The sequence below is a fragment of the Callithrix jacchus genome, chromosome 8 (assembly GCF_049354715.1).
Source record: "Callithrix jacchus isolate 240 chromosome 8, calJac240_pri, whole genome shotgun sequence".
In the NCBI taxonomy this organism is placed as follows: Eukaryota; Metazoa; Chordata; class Mammalia; order Primates; family Cebidae; genus Callithrix; species Callithrix jacchus.
Window position 1 is genome coordinate 62,994,215 of NC_133509.1, and position 23,947 is coordinate 63,018,161.

The window sequence follows — 23,947 nt, forward strand, 5'->3', positions numbered from 1 at the left end:
ATATTTTACCAGCACTTATTATTAGTTTGCCATTTCCTGCTGACAGCTATTCCAACTTTGCCAGCAGGCACTGGGTCTGACAATTGTATTATGTTTTGAACAAATAGCGACAAACAAAAATTCTCACAAAATAAATGAACAAGATTTCTTGGGGGGAAAAAACTATTCCAACGTTAAATGAATATTTCTTTTAAACTCTGACATGGAATGTTATTTAATTTTCATATTGTGCATTTCACTTTTAACGGAAAACAATTAAGTTAATGAGGAACTAAATAATGTGTACTCATAGATAATTTAATATTACTGGTTGTCTGACTTTAAGTTTGTTTTTTAACTTTCTACTATTCTAGAGCAGCCCATATCATAATACTTTTATTGATAACGGAGGACTCTCGTTTTCAAATGAATCAATTTAAAGATCAGCACAGAATAAAACAAATACTTTGGAACCACGAAATGAAAAGGTTCACATAAAACTGTTTTTTCCCCCTATGCTGTCAAGGAACACCATAAAACATAGCAACTGATGAAATCAAAAGATAATCAAAACGTGTCTTGGTTTCAAAGTGGTGGGACCTTCTAAAGACCTTATGTCAATGATAATCACTTCCCTGAAAACATCACCTACCTCTTTGCTCTACTCTTGCTTCATTATTATCAATTGGATAAAATACAACTTTTGTTAAACCAAACCCTCAACCTACTCTACATTTGTGCACTTGCAACTAAAGGCAGTTGGAGAAAAAAAATACAAAACAATGCTGACCTTACCTTAAATTTAGAATCACACAAGTGGCTCCTTTATGCTCTCTAGCAATCACACTATATTTTTTGAGCTCCTTTCTAAAACTTAGGTGAATATTTTATATCTTCTCTCATCAAATCTCCCACAATTATTTCCCCATCGTTATCCTAAGTTGTTGACCATGATTTCCACTTTACTAAGAAAACTGAAGTAAACAAAAGAGACTTTGAGTGAGCTTCTCTACTAACATCTATTGACCTAAGTGTACTTGTGCTAATTTACTTGAACTTTTATTTCCATGCTCGTAAGAAAGCGTAGCCCTCAATTTTTGTGCTAGATCCAGTTCTCTTCCCATCCACTTTGAGATGAGGCTCCAGCAACTCTCTTTCTTGCCCTATGCATATTTTTCTTTCTTGCACCACACATATTGCCCTTACTACTGGATGATTCACATAGCACGTAAACATGTTGCGGTCACCTCCATTTCTAAAAGCCTCCCTTTTGACTCCACTTCCCATTCCAACTTATTCCCTTGACAATCTTTCCTCTTCTGGAATTTCTTTTACAGTAACATTTATTGAAAATAGATGTGTATTAGTTTGTTTTCATGGCTAATAAAGACATACCCAAGACTGAGTAATTTAGAAAGGAAACAGGTTTAATTGACTCATCATCACACAGCTGGAGAGGCCTCACAATCATAGCGGAAGGTGAATGAGGAGCTAAATCTTATCTTACATGGTGGCAGGCAAGAAAGCTTGTGCACAGTACCTCCCATTTATAAAACCATTCAATATTGTGAGACTTATTCATGAACACAAGAACAGTATGGGGGAAACTGCCCCCATAATTCAATTATCTCCACCTGGCCAACCCTTGACACATGGAAATTATTACAATTCAAGGTGAGGTTTGAGTAGGGACACAGCTATCCCATATCAAGATGGTTTTACATGCAGTTTTCAGTTTCTCTCCTTTCCAAAGAAATTTTCAGCACCAAAATTTGACTGAAACTGCTTTTATCCAGGTTACCCATGAACTCCATGTTGCTAAATTCAGTGAACAATTCTCAGTTCCCATCTTACTTGAACCCTTGTTAACATTTGACAAAATGGATTACTGTCTCCTTATAACACTTTCTTTGCTTGGCTTCCAAAACAATAAACTTACAGTGTCTGTATGTTTTTCCTAACTCTTTGGATGCTCTTAGATTTTTTTTTTTGTAGTTTCCCCCAATTTTCTTGGCTTCTAAATGTCATAGTGTCTCTAGGCTCAGAACTCACGTCAATTCTTTTTTCTATGCTTAACAATTATTTTGTTGAATTTCATCCCTCTGAAGGCTTTAATTATCATTGATACACTGACATAACATGAAAGTATATTTAACATGAAAATAATATATAAAATATACACATACCTTATATAAATATAGAAATGTAAAATAGTATATATAAATCTATACATATATACATATATAAATGTCATTCTATTTCTTTTTTTTTTTTTTTTTGGAGACGGAGTCTTACTCTTGTTGCCCAGGCTAGAGTGCAATGGAGCCATTTTGGCTCACTACAACCTCAGTCTCCCCGGTTCAAGTGATTCTCCTGCCTCAACATCCTGAGTAGCTGCCATTACAGGTGAGCGCCACCATGCCCAGCTACTTTTCATATTTTTAGTAGAAACGGGTGTTTCACCCTGTTGGTCAGTCTGGTCTTGAACTCCTGACCTCATGATCTGCCTGCCTAGACCTCCCAAAGTGCTAGGATTACAGGTGTGAGCCACCACACTTGGCCCATCATATTTATTTTCTAAATTCCATTATTTATAGCTGCCGATAAAATATCTCTACTTACATAGCAAATATACATCTTAAGTTCAACATGTGTAGAATTAACTTTCTGTTATTCTCCCACAACCTGTTCCTCTCCTAGTCTTTTCCTTTGCAGGGATAGGCAATTCCTTTCATCCAACTGCTCTAACCAAAATTATTTTATTATTATTATTTATTTATTTATTTTGAGACAGACTATTGCTCTGTTGCTAGGCTGGAGTACAATGACACGATCTTGACTCACTGCAACCACCACCTCCCAGGTTCAAGCAATTCCCCTGCCTCAGCCTCCCCAGTAGCTGGGATTACAGGCAGGTGCTACCACGCCTGGTTATTTATTTTTTATTTTTTTTTTTAGTAGAGATGGGGTTTCACCATGTTGGCCTTGATGATCTCAATCTCCTGACCTTGTGATCTGCCCACCCTGACCTCCCAAAGTGCTGGGATTACAAGCGGAGGCAACACGCCCACTCACCAAAATTCTTTAGACTTATCTTTGGCTGCTAACTTTCACTTAAACACCCACTTTATCATTAGCTTTTGCTTGTGCTGTTTTCAAAATTCATCTACTTCTTACCACTATTGCCACAACTCAAGTTTTCTGGTTTATTACAATAGGCTACTCTCTGCCCTTGTCTTTCTTTAGCTTTTCTTCAACTGGTAGCAAGTGTATGTTCAAATCTAACATGGGTAATCTCATTTTTCTGCTTGACCTCTCATTATTTTTTTTTTCCACCTCACTCAGGCTACAAGCCAAATTCATTGCAAAGATAGGCAAGATCCTACTTACCTTTCTGACTTTGGATTCATTTACCCTTTCCTTCACTGCTTGGTCTGGGCACTTTTGCCTCCTGTTTCTCAAGGATACTCAAACTGTTCATTCTTCAGGAAATGTGCATTTCCTGTTCTCTCTGCTGGGAACACTTCCCCTTCTACAGCCATACCAACATACACACATGCCTCCTTTCCTTTATGTAGATACAAATGTATCTTTCCCTGGCCCACTATCAAATATTCGACCACTCCTTCATGCTTCTCATAACCTTTCCTGTTTTATTTTTCTTCTTACCATTGAACTAACTTATATTTTTAAAATTTATCTTGTTTATTTTTATCTCTCCCACTAGAATGCATGCTCCATGATGTCAATAATTTTGTTTTTAAATCTTATTTTGTCAGTGATAAACTTGTTTAAATTACTTGAAATCATAATTGGAAGGAATGTGTAAATATGTCTTTCACTTCTACACCTCTGCACCTACTTTTCCCTTGGTGCTGTGTACTTTTACTCCTTTTTCAACTTTCAACCTCTGTCCTTGAAGCCTCACCCCAGATGTCACTTTCTTAATAAAGTCTTCTGACCACCTCCATCAACTGCAGGCTTGGTTAAGTGACACACTTACACCTACTCTGACACTTACCATACATTTTATAAATATCTTTTTATTTTCAGCCTGTCATTACAAGAGACTTTAAATTTATTGCAGGTAGCGTGTTTGTCTTATTCTGTTTTCTATACACATAATATAATGTAGTCCCCAAGTTGTGAACAAACATTAGTAAGTGTCTGCTGTGCTAGGCTGACCCCAGGGATGGGACTTGAACAAGGGCTGTGTCTACTTTGTTCATGCTTTTATTTTGAGCTTGTGCATAATAAATACTTAACACATGGATGTTTAATAATGCAATTTTACATTGTAAAACTAAAAATGAAAACATACTATTTGGCACATAATTAAATGATTTCTTCCTATAATTTTTCATGGGTAAGACTCAAGAGAATTTCAAGAACCATCATCTAATAAACATATTCTATTAACATGAAGTAGCCAAATCACACTGTCCTAGATTTTTGGTAGCTTCCATCATAAAAAATATATATTTTGCTTCTTGTTTCCTTCTAAGCACCTGAAAATATTTTTCATGAAAAAGTTATATTCCTCTAGGACATTTTGAGAAAAATCCTTTTCCCAAAAGCTGGTATGAAAAAGGCTGATTTTTTGTCAAATATACTTGTTTAATTCTTCAGTTTTAGTAGACAAGTTTTTATTTTGTCACTACCATAGCATTTTAAGAAATATCCAATTTTTTCCTATCTCAGCTACCTACTATACATCTGTAAAGTAAGGGGTAAGGAGTAAAGAAGACAAAGTAGAGAATCTAGAGAAACTAAGTGGCATTAAAAATTTATTTTCACCAACTTCCTGTTATTTGCATAACATGAGAACCATCATAGCACTCAATTCAGTTATTGGATTTGCTGTTGTTCTGTTCTCAAGTTCAAGTAATTGCCAGATGAATAAACATCCTCCCTACATTCATACAAACATTGCACACACACAATCACTTCCTACAGCTCTAGTCGAAAGTTATAATTATATCAAATTTTTAGGTTAAAAGTATATTCTGATTCATAGGTCAGGAGAAGATATATAAATTACATATATGGTAAGGGACATGCATCCATAATATGTAAAGAATTCTTACAATTCAACAATCATAAGTAACTCAGCTTTAAAATGTGCAGAGTATTTTGAATAGCTATTTTTCCAAAGAAGATATTCAGATGGGCAATAAGCACAGAAAAGATCCTTAATCTTCAACATCAATGGTCATTAGAGAAATGCAAATCAAAACCATAATGAATTATCATTTCACAGTACAAGGATGGCTAAAATAAAACAATAACAGTATCGAGAAGGATGTAGAGAGACTGAAAACTCACACATCCATGGTGGGATTATAATGTGATACAACCACTTTGTAAAACAGCTTGAAAATGTCTCAAAATACTAAAAATAGAATTACCATATAACTCAGCATTTCTACTTCTAGGTTGCACTAAAAAATATATACATATTTTTTAGTACATATTTAGTATTTAGTACATATATACATATTGTGATATATATATGTTCATGCAAAAACATTATTTATAATAGACAAAAGGTGGAAAGAGCACAAATGTTAATCAAAAGATAAATGAATAAATAAAATATAATATATTCACACAAAGAAACAACATTTGGCAATAAAAATAAATGAAATACTGATAGAAGCTATATATCAGTGTCTCAATGTTCAACATGTGTGAATATAAAGGCATTGTGCTTAAATAAGCCAGCCACAAATGACCACATACTATATGATTCCATTATGAGAAATGTCAAGCATAGATAAATCTGCAGAGATACTGAATATATTATTGGCTGCTAGGAGTTGGAAGAGGAGGGAAAGAGGAGTGACTGCCAGTTGGTGTGGGTTTCTTTTTGGAGTGATGAAAATATTCTAAATTTAGATAGTGGTGGATGGTTGCACACAACCCTATTTGTATACTAGAAACAGCAAACTGTACAGTTTGAAAGGATGAATTTTATGAGACATGAATTATATCTCAATAAAGCTACTGAAAGCAATATTCTGTGGTTATGTTTTGACTATAAATACTCTGTACAGCTTAGAAGTGTATGTCCCCTTGATTGCATTCACTTTCTAATACAACATTTTGTTTTTCCTAAAGCTTGGTTCATAATTACTTTATATTTGTTTAGTTTTTTTAAGTGACCATTGTTATTTCAGAGCAAACTTTCCACCAAAATTGTAAATCTTGTTTTTATACTAGAATCAATTAGATAACATATGTATTTACTTTCATTATTATTGTTTTCTGAATATATTTGTTCTTCTAACCCAGACTGCCTTATGGAAGTTGAGTTGAGTTGAGTTGAGTTGAGTTGAGCTGAGCTGAGCTGAGCTGAGCTGAGCTGAGCTGAGCTGAGCTGAGTTGAGCTGAGTTGAGTTGAGTTGAGGAGTTGAGTTGAATTGAGTTGAGTTGAATTGTTTAGGTCTACTGTGTAGCTGTTCTCCTCAAACATTTTTTCATCATCCTGAAAGTTGCTTTTTTCTCATTCCTAAGTGTGATTCCCTTTTTCCTGGATTTAATATTCATTGACTTATTTCTTTGGTGGAGTATATCCTTTAATACCTTCCTGAGATGGCTACATAGAAGAAAAATTATTTTAGGAGTTACTTAAAAATGACTGTATTCTACTACCACCTTTGATTGTTAGTCTGGTTGGAAATAATTTTCTCACAGAATTTGTTGTTTTCCACCTTCTTTTGAGTGATGCTATTGAGATGTTAGATACTATTATGTTTCTTGATTCTTTGTATATGGTCTGTTTTTTCTCTTTTTCTTTTTCAGGATTGATTTTTTTTTTGGATCTTTTTGTGATATATATTTTTTTTCTTTTCAACATTCAGATACTACAAGGGGTACATGTGAACATTTGTTACATGGGAATATTTCATGATGCTGAGGTTTGGAGTACAGATTGCATCACCCAGGGAATCAGCATAGTACCCTATAGGTAGCTTTTAACCCAGCTCCTCACCCATTCTCTGGTAATCCATAGTGTCTATTGTTTAGATTTTAAAATTCTGTGATGCTATGCATCTTTGGTGTGGGACTTTCTCATTAATTTTGCTGAATTCTTGGTTGTTACTTTTGATCTGGAATCTCATGTGTTTCAGGACTGGGAAATATTTTTGTATTATTGCTCTGATGAGTTTCCTCTCTCATGTTTTATTATCCCTTGTTTTAGAAATCCTGGTATTTGGTTTTTGACTTTCCTGAGCTGACACTTTAATTTTAGGATTCCTTTTTTAAAACTATTTTCTATCTCTTTGTCTTTTTGTTATGCTTTCTGAAAGACTTTTTATTATTTCACATACAGCCCAACTTTAACTTATGATAGTCTATTTTGGCACTCTTAATATTTCAGAGAACTCTTTCTTGGTCTTTGAATGTTTCATTCTTGGTTCATTTGTGCAAATATTCACTCATCTTTCTCAGGATATTAATTATAGTAAAATTTTCTTCTCATTGATTTTGTTTCCTTTTAGTAATACCTTTTTTCTTTTTGCTATAATTCTCATATTTAATATCAGAAGATTTTCATTAATATTTGAGAACTACAGAGCACCAAAGTGCTGTTTGAAAACTCTATGTCTGGGGAGTACTGTGTAGTGAGTTTCACATCAGTTGAGAATGTAGGAATTAGGGCACTTCCGTGGGAGATGCCCAAATTTTAGTATTCTTTATGGAGAAAGATTGCAGTCTCCTACAAGAAGGGACCAACGTGGGTTGTCAGCAAATAAGAGGAAGCAGGTATGCAAAGTTTAAATTAACCATCCTCTTTTTAGTTCAGCAACTCATCTTGCCTTTGGCCCTGTTGCATGTCCTTGCATGTAGTCTAGCAAGTCAGTTTCTACCATCCTAGTCTATCTGCACCTTCTAAATTTCATTGACATGTTTTATCTTATTTCTTTTCCCATCCCATTATTCTTCTCATTAATAAGGTTTCTGAAGGGAGCATAAATACACACATGAATTCAGTCAAGGAATCATGCATGTGTTAACATGAAAGTTATCAGTTATGTTAAGGAACGAAATCGTTTTGAGCATCATCATCATCATTCAGAAATATGCATTGAAAATTTTCTGAGTGTAAAATCATGTTCTGGGCAATATAGTGATGCTAAGGAATAAACATATCATCCCTGTTTTGAGGATTAGAATGACCAAAGTATTAGAACCTAAATAATTATAATAAGTAAACATATGAGTGTTATGAGCAGTGATACTAGAGTTAGGCTGCTTAGGTTTAATCTTTAATTATTAATTGTGATCTTGGACAGATTATTTAAGCTTTTTACATCTTAATTTCCTCATTTATAAGGAGACTGTATTAATGCCATCTTTTGCTAAGGACACCGAGAGTAACAATAAAAAATTATTATCATATTCCTTATTAACAGAGTCCTGATTTTGTTATGGATGAGAACACAGAAAAAAAAAGTCTGTATAACCTCATAGTCCCTTACAGCTAGCTGTAACCTTGTGACACAGTTGTGGCCAAACAAATTTAAGTAAAAGTCATTAGGGTGAGGCTTCTAGTAAAGTTTGTTAAAGCAGGAGCGTTCTGCTGGCATGTGCTTCTTTCTGTTTTCCTTTCCTTTTGCTTGACTGAAGTGTTGGATTTTATAACCAGGCTCCTTTGGATTTGAGTTTTTCTATTCAGCCTTTCTTAACATGCTGTTCTTGGTCTTGTGTTTGTCAAACTTAATTCTACTTGGTAGAACCAGGGAATGTTTCCCAAACAAGACGAAGTGAACTAGGTGTTAATGTCTGAGGAGATGTTAGTGAGGTAGACAAGATGAGTAAGAAAGCTCCAGATATGGGGACTGAACATGCAAAGTGGCAGAAATGTAAGAGCTTTTGGCAGAAGATGAAACTGGAGAAGTAGTCAAATGCAGTATCACAAAAAGCCACGGAGGACATTTTAAAAGTTTGGACTTTTCTTGGAGAAGATGATGAGCTATTACAGTATTTTGAGCCAAAGTCAGAGGATCAAATTTGCATCCTTGATAGAAATAATTCTGGCAATGGTGTGGATATTTGCTAGGAGGTGATTCAAAGCAGATAAACAAGCTAGATAGCTTTTGTAGTAGACTAGGCTAAACATTTTTCATGAGGCCCTAAACTAAGTTGCTGGCAATGGGGGTATTGAAAGGCACTTAAAAAGAAATTTAGAAGCGGGGAGGACTCAAGATGGCGCTGTGAAAACAACCCAGGATCGGAGCTCTCGTTGAATCTGCAAAGAGGTGAGTCGGAGTTGCATTTCCAGACTGATCTTTGTTGCCCACGGAACGGGGAAACTCCCAAGTGTAAGGGAGACACGGGACGCCAGGCAGTAAGTCTGCCTGGCGAAGCCGGCAGCTGGGGCGGCGGCGGCCGGCCCTACCAAGCAATCCCCACAGGGCACGCTTGTCCGGGTGCCCTGTTGAACTGGCAACCTGAGACTTGAGAGGGCTGGACTTGAGACTGAACGAGACTTGGACAGTAGGCCAGCCCAGGGGATTGCAGGGACAGAGCGTTCGGGGTACCCAGTGGGACGAACAAAACAGCGATTTCAAACTATCCCGAGCAGAAGGTCCGAGACGCTCTGTGTGGGAGGGGCGTCCACCACTACCAAGGCAACCCGCCCCAACTGAGATACACGCCCACTGCTGACGCAGCCAGCCGTTGCCGAGGCAACCCGTCCCTACTGAGCTACACACCCACTGCTGACGCAGCATGCCGTTGCCAAGGCAACACGCTACAATGAAGAGACTCCAACGCAGGGTGGGGCGGAGACCACAGCAGAGCCTGCAGGAACAGGGCAAATCACACAACAGCAGGGCGAAGACTCGGCAGGCAAACAGTGGCTAGTCTGCCTCCTAGCTGGGCAGGACACCTCAACAGATATCAAAAAATAAAGCCCGAACCCCCCAACACAGAGCATTTCAGAAAAAAAGGGATTTTTTTAATGAGCTCTGTTGCAGCAGAATCAAATATAGCAGCCTAACAGCCCTGAATGAACAACAGAGCTCACAGCTCAGAAATTGAGCTCCTAAAAAGAACCAACTGTCTCCTTAAGCAGCTCCCTGACCCCTCTATATCCAAAAGACTGACATTTGGCAGGCATCATCCTGGGACAAAGATAGCAGAAAAAGAAACGGGTAGCATGCCTCACTGTGCCACAGCTGCTTAGAGGTGCACCCCAGACAAGCAGGACCTAGAGTGGACCTCAGCAGTCATACAGTGAAGGGGCTAGGCTGGTAGAAGGAAAACGAAGTAACAGAAATACTTCATCATCAACAATCTGGGTGTCCACTCAGAGACCCAGTGGAAAAGTCACCGACTACGCAGACGACAAGCAGATAAACCCACAAAGATGGGAAGAAACCAGAGAAAAAAGGAGGAAAACACCCGAAACCAGAAAACCTCGCCTCCTAGAAAGGACCAAAACTCCTCACCAGCAAGGGAACAAAGCTGGACGGAGAATGACTGAGACGAAATGATGGAATTTGACTTCAGAAGATGGATAATGAGAAACTTTTGTGAGCTAAAAGAGCATGTATTAAATCAATGCAAAGAAACTAAGGAACTTAAAAAAAGATATAAGGAAATGATAACAAGAATGGATAACATAGAGAGAAATATGAATGAATTAAAGGAGCTGAAAAACACAATATGAGAACTTCACGAAGCATGCACAAGTTTCAATAGCCGAATTGACCAAGCAGAAGAAAGAATATCTGAAGTCGAAGACCAACTCAATGAAATAAAGCGAGAAACCAAGATCAGAGAAAAAAGCACAAAAAGGAATGAACAAAGTCTCCAAGAAATGTGGGACTATGTGAAAAGACCTAACCTACGTTTGATAGGTGTACCAGAAGGGGACGAAGAGAATGAATCCCAGCTGGAAAATACTCTTCAGGACATCATCCAGGAAAATTTCCCCCACCTAGCAAGACAAGCCAACACTCAGTTGCAGGAAATACAGCGAACACCACAAAGATATTCCGCAAGAAGAGCAACCCCAAGGCACACAATCGTCAGATTCAACAGGGTTGAAATAAAGGAGAGAATACTAAGGGCAGCCAGAGAGAAAGGTCGGGTCACCCACAAAGGGAAGCCCATCAGACTCACAGCAGATCTCTCGGCAGAAACACTACAAGCCAGAAGAGAGTGGGGGCCAATATTCAACATTCTTAAAGAAAAGAACTTTCAACCCAGAATTTCATATCCAGCCAAACTGAGCTTCAGAAGTGAAGGAAGAATAAAATCCTTTGCAAACAAGCAAGTACTCAGAGATTTTGTCAACACCAGGCCTGCTTTACAAGAGCTCCTAAAAGAGGCACTACACATAGAAAGGATCAATCAGTACCAGCCATTCCAAAATCACACTGAATGCTAAAGAGCTTCAACATCATGAAGAATCTACAACAACTAACAGGCAAAACAGCCACTTAGAATCAAAATGGCAGTATCAAATTCACACATAACAATATTAACCCTAAATGTAAATGGACTAAATGCACCAATCAAAAGACACAGACTGGCAAATTGGATAAAAATCCAAAACCCATCAGTGTGCTGTATCCAGGAAACCCATCTCACATGCAAGGATACACAAAGGCTCAAAATAAAGGGATGGAGGAAGATTTACCAAGCTAATGGAAAGCAAAAAAAAGCAGGAGTTGCAATTCTCATCTCTGATAAAATAGACTTTAAAGCAACAAAGATCAAAAGAGACAAAGAAGGCCATTACATAATGGTAAAAGGATCGATACAACAAGAAGAGCTAACAATCCTAAACATATATGGACCCAACACAGGAGCACCCAGATACATAAGGCAAGTTCTTAATGACTTACAGAAGGACTTAGACTCCCACACAATAATAGTGGGAGACTTTAACACTCCACTGTCAATACTAGACAGATCAACCAGACAGAAAATCAACAAGGATACCCAGGGCTTGAACTCAGACCTGGAGCAAGCAAACCTGATAGACATTTACAGAACTCTCCACCCCAAATCCACAGAATACACATTCTTCTCAGCACCACATCACACCTACTCTAAAATTGACCACATAATTGGAAGTAAAGCACTGCTCAACAAATGCAAAACAACTGAAATCATAACAAACAGCCTCTCAGACCATAGTGCAATCAAGTTAGAACTCAGAATTCAGAAACGCACCCAGAACCGCACAGCTTCATGGAAACTGAACAACTGGCTCTTGAATGTTGACTGGGTAAACAACGAAATGAAGGCAGAAATAAAGAAGTTCTTTAAAACCAATGAGAAAGAAGACACAACGTGCCAGAACCTCTGGGACACATTTAAAGCAGTCTCTAGAGGAAAGTATATAGCAATAAGTGCCCATATGAGGAGAATGGAGAGATCCAAAATTGACACCCTATTGTCAAAATTGAAAGAGCTAGAGGAGCAAGATCAAAAAAACTCAAAACCCAGCAGAAGACAAGAAATTACTAAGATCAGAGCTGAGCTGAAGGAGATTGAGACACGAAAAACCCTTCAAAAAATCAATAAATCCTAGAGCTGGTTTTTTGAAAAGATCAACAAAATAGACAGACCACTAGCCAGATTGATTAAAAATAAAAGAGAGAACAACCAAATAGATGCAATAAAAAACGATAAAGGGGAAATCACCACAGATTCCACAGAAATTCAAACCATCATCAGAGAATATTACAAACAACTCTATGCACATAAACTAGTAAACCTGGAAGAAATGGATAAATTCCTGGACTCCTGTGTCCTCCCAAGCCTAAACCAGGAGGAAGCTGAAACTATGAATAGACCAATAACAAGGTCTGAAGTTGAGGCAGCAATTAAGAGCCTACCACACAAAAAAAGCCCAGGTCCAGATCGGTTCACAGCTGAATTCTACCAGACACACAAGGAGGAGCTGGTACCATTCCTTCTAAAACTATTTCAAACAATCCAAAAAGAGGGAATCCTTCCCAAATCATTTTATGAGACCAACATCATCCTGATACCAAAACCCGGCAGAGACCCAACGAGAAAAGAAAACTTCAGGCCAATATCCATGATGAACATAGATGCAAAAATCTTCAATAAAATATTGGCAAGCTGATTGCAACAGCAAATCAAAAAACTTATTCATCATGATCAAGTAGGATTCATCCCGGGGATGCAAGGCTGGTTCAACAAACGCAAGTCTATCAATGTAATTCACCACATAAACAGAACCAAAAACAAAAACCACATGATTATCTCAATTGACGCAGAGAAGGCATTTGACAAAATTCAACAGCCCTTTATGCTAAAAACCCTCAATAAACTCGGTATCGATGGAACGTATCTCAAAGTAATAAAAGCTATTTATGACAAACCAACAGCCAATATCATACTGAATGGGCAAAAACTGTAAGCATTTCCTTTGAAATCTGGTACTAGACAAGGATGCCCTCTCTCACCACTCCTATTCAATATAGTACTGGAAGTTCTAGCCAGAGCAATCAGGCAAGAAAAAGAAATAAACAGTATTCAAATAGAAAAGGTGGAAGCCAAATTGTCTCTATTTGCAGACGACATGATAGTATACCTAGAAGACCCCATCGCCTCAGCCCAAAAACTCCTGAAACTGATAAACAACTTCAGCAAAGTCTCAGGATATAAAATCAATGCACAAAAATCACAAGCATTCGTCTACACCAATAACAGACTTAAAGAAAGCCAAATCAAGAGCGAACTGCCATTCGCAATTGCTACAAAAAGAATAAAATACCTTGGAATACAACTCACAAGGAACGTAAGGGACCTCTTCAAGGAGAACTACAAACCACTGCTCAACGAAATCAGAGAGGACACAAACAGATGGAGAAACATTCCATGTTCATGGTTAGGAAGAATTAATATCGTGAAAATGGCTATACTGCCCAAAGTAATTTACAGAATCAACGCTATCCCCATCAAGCTACCATTGACTTTCTTCACAGAACTGGAAAAATCCACCATGAACTTCATATGGAACCAAAAGAGAGCCCGCATAGCCAAGTCAATTCTAAGCAAAAAGAACACAGCGGGGGGCATCACACTACCGGATTTCAAACTATACTACAAGGCTACAGTAATCAAAACAGCATGGTACTGGTACCAAAACAGAGATATAGACCAATGGAACAAAACAGAGGCACCGGAGGCAACACAACATACATACAACTATACAATCTTTGATAAACCTGACAAAAACAAGCAATGGGGCAAGGATTCCATGTTTAATAAATGGTGTTGGGAAAACTGGCTAGCCATGTGCAGAAAGCAGAAACTGGACCCCTTCCTGACACCTTACACTAAAATTAACTCCAGATGGATTAAAGACTTAAACATAAGACCTGGCACCATAAAAACCCTAGAAGGAAATCTAGGCAAAACTATCCAGGACATAGGAGTAGGCAAGTACTTCATGAACAAAACACCAAGAGCATTGGCAACAAAAGCCAAAATAGACAAATGGGACCTAATGAAACTCCACAGCTTCTGCACGGCAAAAGAAACAGTCACTAGAGTGGATCGGCAACCAACAGAATGGGAAAACATTTTTGCAGTCTACCCATCTGACAAAGGGCTGATATCCAGAATTTACAAAGAGCTCAAGCAGATTTACAGGAAAAAAACAAACAAGCCCATTCAAAAGTGGGCAAAGGATATGAACAGATACTTTACGAAAGAAGACATATATGAGGCCAACAATCATATGAAAAAATGCTCATCGTCACTGGTCATCAGAGAGATGCAAATCAAAACCACATTGAGATACCATCTCACGCCAGTTAGAATGGCGATCATTAAAAAATCTGGAGACAACAGATGCTGGAGAGGATGTGGAGAAAAAGGAACACTTTTACACTGTTGGTGGGAGTGTAAATTAGTTCAACCATTGTGGAAGACAGTGTGGCAATTCCTCAAGGCCTTAGAAATAGAAATTCCATTTGACCCAGCAATCCCATTACTGGGTATATATCCAAAAGACTATAAATCGTTCTACTATAAGGACACATGTACACGAATGTTCATTGCAGCACTGTTTACAATAGCAAAGACCTGGAATCAACCCAAATGCCCATTGATAATAGACTGGATTGGAAAAATGTGGCACATATACACCATGGAATATTATGCAGCAATCAGAAATGATGAGTTTGTGTCGTTTGTAGGGACATGGATGAATCTGGAAACCATCATCCTCAGCAAACTGACACAAGAACAGAAAATGAAACACCGTATATTCTCACTCATAGGTGGGTGATGAAAAATGAGAACACATGGACACAGAAAGGGGAGTACTAAACACTGGGGTCTATTGGGGGGAAAAGGGGAGGGCCAGTGGGAGGGGGTGGTGGGGAGGGATAGCCTGGGGAGAAATGCCAAATGTGGGTGAAGGGGAGAAGAAAAGCAAAGCACACTGCCATGTGTGTACCTACGCAACTGTCTTGCATGCTCTGCTCATGTACCCCAAAACCTATAATCCAATAAAAAAAAAAAAAAAAGTTAAAAAAGTAATAGGTGTTGGCAGAGCTGCAGAGGGCGCTTATACACTGTTGGTGGAAATGTAAATTAGTTCAGCCATCGTGGAGAGCAGTTTGGAGATTTTTCAAAGAACTAAGAGTTGAACTACCATTTGACCCAGCAATCCCATTACTGGGTTTGTACCCCCCAAAAATAAGTTATTCTGCTAAAAAGACACCTCCACCCATATGTTTATTGCAGCACTAGTCACAACAGCAAAGACACAAAATCAACTTAGGTGCCTGTCAATGGTGGATTGGATAAAGAAAAGCAGATATACATACACTGCAGAATACCACACAGCCATAAAAAGAACAAAATCGTGTCCTTTACAGCTTGTGGCCATTATCCTAAACTAACACAGAAACGGAAAACCAAATACCACATCTTCTCACTCATAAGTAGGAACTAAATGTTGAGTATACATGGATAAAGAGATGGAAACAATAAACACTGGGGAATACTAGAAGGGAAATGGAGGGAGAGGAGCAAGGGTTGCAAAACTACTTACTGGGTACTATACTCACTTCCTGGGTGACAGGTTCAGTTGTACTCCAAACCTCAGCTCATGCAATATACCTTTGGAATAAACCTGCATGTGTACCCCCAGAATCTAAAATAAAAATTAAAAAGGGAAAAAACAAATGGTCAGATGATATTTGACACATAGTGGTGGATCATCAACTAAAATGAAATCCTCTTCTGTAAAATCCTTTTCTTTACGGTGACAACAGTGTCATTCTGTGGAAAAAAAAAAAAAAAAAAAAAAAAACAGGCTTGCAATCACCAAAGCGATTCTTTTTTTTTTTTTTTTTTTTTTTTTTTTTTTTTTTTTTCTTGAGACAGAGTCTCTGTCTCCCAGGCTGGAGTGTAGTCGGGTGATCTTGGCTGATTGCAACCTCAGTCTCTTGGGTTCAAGCAATCTCCCGAGTAGCTGGGATTACAGGTGCCTGCAACCACACCCAACTAAGTTTTTGTATTTTGAATAGAGATGGGGGTTTCATCATGTTAGCCAGGATGGTCTCAATCTCCTGATCTCACGATCTGTCCTTCTCAGCCTCTCAACGTGTGTTGAGAATCACAGGTGTGAGCCACGGCACCTGGCTGAGAAGAGCAAATGTTATAAAGGGAAGATAATTCTTGAACTGACAATCCATTTGTTTATATTTATCATGTAATTACCTCACCTCATGCAATACTTTGTGAAATAAAGGATTGAAGAAATTAACTGGATTAATTGTCAAGGTAGTTGCCAATTTTTATTTAAGTTGCTTCCAAAGGTTTTCTACCAGCTGAGAGGGTGGGTGGGTGAAAAGACATTATTTGTTCTCCAGCCCTGGGAGTATTTCAGCTATAATATGTAGGGGATAGGTTTGTGTGGTATGGGGAGATGGGGCATGCATATATTTCATAAAAGTTTCCCAGGGGATTCAGATTCTTCTGTCCTTACCATAATCATGGTTAGGGCCAATGTGGGCTTTAATTTTACTTTACAGTAGCCATTTTACTCATCTTTTCAACTGCCTTATATCAACCTAGCACTGCTCCTCCCCACCACTTCTTCATTTTTGGAAGGGCAAGTGATTGTGATGAAATGAGACATTTTGTAGTAAAAAGGATACAGTTTTAAATACTTTTAAAACATTTCAAAAGCAATACAATTAGCTAAGCACTTATGTTTTATTAGTAATAGCAAGCAAAATTAATAAGTAAATTCAACTAAAAATGATTATGTGTCAAAGTGTATAGTTTTTACGTTGACATTTCACATAATCTGACTTTGCTTAGAAGAGAAATCACTAGGCTGTTAAAATTACTTTTAAAGAGCTGTCAAAATTAGAAAACCTGCTGTCAAAAATATGATGAGAAAAGTTTTAAAATGGTAAAGTATGTTGACTTAGACAAAAAACATTACTTTCACGAAGGAAAACTTGAATATTTATCATTGTCTTCAAAAGGGATGATCTTATCTCCCTGAAATTGGACATCTTGTTTTAAAAGTGTTCATTCTGACACTTGTGTTTTCGTTTTCATAGCAACTTGAATACTGGTACCAAATGAGAACAACTTTAAGTGCCAAAACACACTAAAATATTAATGCCATTTATAAAATAAAACAAAATAAATCTTGGAAAAAACAAATATAGATGGTATACCCTTATTTTTAGCTTATTTTATTATATATATACTAATTAAGATATTTTAACTAATAAAAGAATGTAAATATGTATTCTGGAAATTTTGCTGAGAATTTTATATTTTTATTCTGCCTATTTAAATTATAAGCCATATCACATGCTCCATTATATGCAATGAGAATTTGAATTCCAAAATAGTTTGGTTTTGAGACTTTACACTAAACTTCACTTAAAGGTTGATTCTTCTAACTCTGTCACAATATAATTTCAGAAGAGATAAATATTAGCATTGCATTTGAGGACAGATAGGTTAGTAAAACTAAAGCCTCTTTTAAACTCTTTCCATTTTACAATAAGCAAAACATATCAACAATTTAAATCTCAAAATGTTCTGTTTCTCTTTGAAATAGAGAGCCAATAGATTCTCCAGAATATCCGGAGCATTTAATTGTCAATTCTTAATAAAAATGCATAGGTGTTTACATCTAGATGAATAAAATGTGTGAATATGAAATAAAACACAAGAGTCTCCCCCTAGTTTTCTTCATTTACTACAAATAATGAAGGACTTTAATGCTGATATTCTGGATAACTACTCTATTGCCTGTGTATCATTGTCGTATGATCTTATGTGTTTGCATTCTTCTCCACATGTAAAATGCAATTGTAGTTATCACCCATCTAGTACATTCACAAGAATTATATGAATATTAGTACACAGATGATTGTAAAGTACTTTGTAAATGTAAATGTTTAAATAGCCCTATTTTGTTTATAGAGAAGAAATTCAAAATACAGATATAGCTACAATGGGATGAACTATTTGAACTAGAATTAGAGAAGAGAAAAATTTTCCTTGCAAAAAATAACATTGTAAATGTCCACCTTGAACAAACAATATTACTGTATGGCATCTACTATATTACTGCTTATGTGAAAAAATTTTGGGCTGGCTACTAAATTTTCTGATTTTCAAATAAGTTAATATTTTAACACTACTATATTTAATCATCAAAGTTTTTAACATTAAATTTCACATCCATGTGACACGTGTATCCTAAAACATGAAAGCTAAAGAATAAAAATGCTTATTAATATTGGAACAAATAAGTATGACTTTTAATGAAATTGACCTGAAATGCCAGCATTTTTATAGGGGATGTCAACTAAATAGAAAATTAAGTTTGAAGCTAGCAAACCTAAACACAGCTGAATGTGACTATATAAATCTTATTATTATCAGAAACATGTTAATATGCCCTTATTAAACAAATGGATAAGAAATTATAAATTACAGTTCTATCCAGTAATACAAAGTACAATATGTGTACATTGGAGAAAAGTTTGTGTTGCTATGGGAACTTTGGTTTTTGTTTATATTATATGAGAAACTATATTATGTGCCTTAGTTCACCTTAATGACTACCTTCATATATTGCTAATTATACTATTTTCCCTTTTTCACTCTGATGATTAACTCCTTAAGGTTAATATTGCTCATCTTTATTGAGTTAGTTCATATTTTTCTTGAATACAGAAATATGAACTTACATTTAACTTCATTTGTGAAAATTGCATTATGCATGCCACCATCACCTATTCATTACGTTATGTAAAAGGAGCTTTAGTTTCTATGAGATTTGCAAAATTACATTTATGAAAATTATAAGCTTGACCTTGTTTGCCTATGGAAACAACGTTTCCAAATTGTGGTAATAAAATTTGTGAACACATTTTTGTTTTGGGCACAAAAATGTATAATTTTCTTATTCAAAATCTCCTACAGCATTTTAAATGAGGAAACCTAAACTATTAAGAAAAAAAAAAACATTCACATTTTCAATGTGTAGGCAAAGACACGTTGAAATATTCATTATATATGTGCAGAATTCCCTGAGTTAGTAGGACTCTACAGAGCCAGTTACTAAGTGAATGCATTACAATATCAACATTAGGACATTTTATTTTTTTGAGGCAGAGGTTCAAGCAATTCTCCTGCCCAAGCCTCCTGAGTAGCTGGAATTGCAGGTGCCTGTCACCATACCCAGATAATTTTTGTATTTTTAGTAGAAATGGGGTTTGGCCACGTTGGTCAGGCTGGTCTTGGACTCCTGACCTTGTGATCAACCAACCTCGCCCTCCCAACGTGCTAGGATTATAGGCATGAGCCACAGCACCGGCCAGGACTTTTTTGTTTTTGAGGCTCATAAAACTGTTATGTATGATACTCAAGTGATGGATACACAGCAACTTGCATTTGCCAAAACTCATAGAACTTCATAGCACAAAGATTGAATTTAATATATGCAAATTTTAAAAAGTCATTTGGAATGTTGGGAATTCCCAGAATGAAATGCATACTGTGACAAAATAATTTAACTGTACAACATGTACAAAACAATCTCACCAAAGAAATGGGGAGAAAATGATCTGGCTTAAGGAAGTTTGAAAATGAGTGGAGTCTGTAAGACTAACAGCAAAGAAACCTCACATAAGTATTGAACTTTAGCTGATATTTGTTTTCTATGGTAGAATGGGTTAACAATTCTAAAATTACTACACATGCATATTAGAATTGAACATTTAAATCAATAGGTATTTGAATGATGGAAGTCATTTTCTCACTGTTGAAACTAGAGGAGACAGACAATTGAGAGAAGTCTAGAATGATCCATTGGGCGATATAAACATCAGCATAAACTCATTTTTAGCTTAATACAGACTCAGATGGATATACCTAGAAACATTTATAGATATAAGTATATACAAAGATCAGTATACTCACATATATTTCCTACTTTATTAGCTGAGAGGCCCTAGAAACAAGGATACTCAGTAGCAACAACCATACCTCACATTTAAATGCTGGTTTCTAGAATTATCAAGTTAGAGGAACTAGGGCTTCTTAAAGAAATGCCTGATTCTAGGACTGAAGCAGAGAACATACAAGATGTATGTAGAGTCAGAAAGTAAGGAAGTGCTGAAGACACACACACACACACACACACTTTCTCTCTCTCTCTCTCTCTCTCTCTCTCTCTCTCTCTCTCTCTCTCTCTCTCTCTCTATCTATCTCTCTCTCCCTGTCTGTCTCTCAAGGATGGGAGTACGATAAAAGGAAATGTAAGAGTTCCCAATGGCCAAAACTGGAATGATTTGAGCAACAAAATAAATAAAATAGTGTTGGATTATAGCCAAAAGTGTAAGATAAATATCCAGGAATTCATATTGATATAAATAAATCAGTAAAGAAACAAATGAAGAATAAACAAATCTCCTGCGCTAATAATTTATGTAGATACTCTAACTTCAAGAAGATGGAACATAATTCTTCTTCTGTCCTTAAGTGTAAAGTTGCATAGCAACTTCCTTCCAAGGGGTACAGTACGTAAAGGGGCACGAAGGAGTAACTTTATAGCAGAGAAATCTGACTAATAGCCAAGTGATCAAGATTAACAGTGACAACTCAGGTTGATAATATCTACTCTCGATATGATGTGATGAAAATGGCAATTAACTTCTGTGCTTTTCATCTCCAAAACACATAATTCCAGCATAATTGTAAGAAAAACACAAGGCAAATTCCAAAAGGGTGACATTGAAAAAAATTCCTGAACAGTACTGCTCCAAACAGTCAGGATCATTGAAAATGAGAAGTCTGAGTAGTTGTCACAGCCAAGAGGCACTTGATAACATGTGACAAATTAATGTAACATCTTGAATGGAATCTCAGTGTCAAAAAGATCATTTCATGAAAGCTAAGGAAATCTGAATAAAATATAGACTTTAGAGAGAGGGGACTGCCAAGATGGCGCAGTAGGAGCAAATCAGGATTGCAGCTCTCAGTGAAGACGCAGAGGGTGAGTTGAATCCGCATTTCCAGATGGATCTTTGTTGCCTACAGAATGGGAAAATTCCCAGGTGTAGGAGAGACATGGGATGCCAGCGCAGCTGTTTCAGCCGGCGCCGCAGCACAGCAGCACTCCACACAGAATGCACTGGTCTGGGTGCCCTGTTAAACCAGCAATATGAGATTTGGAAGGGCAGATTAGCATATCCATCTGATTAAACGGGACTTGGACAGTGAGCCAGACCAGGAGATTCCCAGGAAGAGATGTTTGAGCCAGCGCAGTCGGTCGCTGCATGGGAAATCACACAGATCCCGTTGCCCTAACAGCAGCCGACTGAAACACCTGGGAGAGAGTCAACCATTCAACTTAAAAAAAAAAAAAGAGGGCTCTGAGGCAGGGAGCCAGGTGATCAGGATCGGCAGGTCCCACCCCCACAGGGAAAAACAAAATGGCGATTTGAAACGTTTGGGGTTGAGAGTTTCACTGCAGGCACAGCTGAACCCAGGATGGTGCAGCTCAGTGGGGGAGGGGCGTCTGCCATTACTGAGGCATACCACCCCTACTGAGGTACACTCACATTGCTGATGTAGCCTGCCATTGCCGAGGCAACCCACCATAACAGAGAGACTCAGCCAACAGGGCGGAGCCTGCGACAGCAGGGCAGAGCCCACGGCAGCAGGGCGGAGCCCACGACAGTAGCACAGAGCCCACAGCAACAGGGCAGAGCCCACAACAGCAGGGAAGAGCCCACAGCAGCAGGGCAGACACCCACGACAGCAGGTTGGACCCCACAGCAGCAGGGCGGAGCCTCGGCAGGCAAATAGTGACTAGACTGCCTCCTAGCTGGGCAGGAAGGTGCAATGGATACTCATAAAGAAAGCCCTAACTCCCTGAGACAGAGCATCTGAGAAAAAAAAAGGGGTTTTATGAGTTCTGCTGCAGCAGACTTAAATGTACTGTCCTAACAGCCCTAAATGATCAACGGAGCTCACATCTCAGGACTTGAGCTCCTATAAAGTACAGACTGCCTCCTCAAGCAGCTCCCTGACCCCTGTATATCCAAAGAGTCACGTCAAAAAGGACTGATCAGACTGACATTTGGCGGGCATCATTCTGGGACAAAGATAGCAGAAGAAGAAACTGGTAGCAACCCTCACTGTTCCGCAGCTGCTACAGGTGTAGCAGACAAGCAGGGCCTGGAGTGGACCTCAGCAGTCATACAGCAGAGGGGCTAGACTGTTAGATGGAAAACTAAGTAACAGAAATGCTTCATCATCAACAATCTGGGCACCTGCTCAGAGACCCAATCAAAAAGTCAGCAACTACTCAGACGACGGGTGGATAAACCCGCAAAGATGGAAAGAAACCAGCACAAAAAAGGAGGAAAACACCCAAAACCAAAACACCTCACCTCCTACAAAGGACCAAAACTCCTCACCAACAAGGGAACAAAGTGGGACGGAGAATGAGTGTGATGTAATGATAGAATCAGACTTGAGAAGGTGGGTAATGAGAAACTTCCATGAGCTAAAATAACATGTTCTAAATCAATGCAAAGAAACGAAGAACCTTGAAAAAAGATTTGATAAAATGATAACAAGAATGGACAACATAGAGAGGAATATGAATGAATTAAAGGAGCTGAAAAACACAACACGAGAACTTCGCGAAGCATGCACAAGTTTCAACAGCCGAACTGACCAAGCAGAAGGAAGAATAACAGAAGTCGAAGATCAACTCAATGAAATAAAATGAGAAACCAAGATTAGAGAAAAAAGCGCAAAAAGGAATGAACAACGTCTCCAAAAAATATGGGACTATGTAAAGAGACCTAACCTATGTTTGATAGGTGTACCAAAATGTGACGAAGAGAATGACTCCAAGCTGGATAATACTCTTCAGGACATCATCCAGGAAAATTTCCCCAACCTAGCAAGGCAGGCCAATATTCAAGTCCATAAAATACAGAGAACACCTCAAAGATATTCCGCTAGAAGAGCAACCCCAAGGCACGTAATCGTCAGATTCACCAGGGTTGAAATGGAGGAGAAAATACTAAGGGCAGCCAGGGTGAAAGGTCGGGTCACCCACAAAGGGAAGCCCATCAGACTCACAGAAGATCTCTCAGAAGAAACTCTACAAGCCAGAAGAGAGTGGGGGCCAATATTCAACATCCTTAAAGAAAGGAACTTTCAACCCAGAATTTCATATCCAGCCAAATGGAGCTTCATAAGTGAAAAAAAAAAGTAAAATCCTTTGCAAACAAGCAAGTACTCAGAGATTTTGTCACTGCCAGGCCTGCTTTACAAGAGCTCCTGAAAGAGGCAGTACACATAGAAAGACACAACCATACCAGCCATTGCAAAAACATACCAAATGCTAAAAAGCATCGACAAAATGAAGAATCTGCATCAACTAATGGACGAA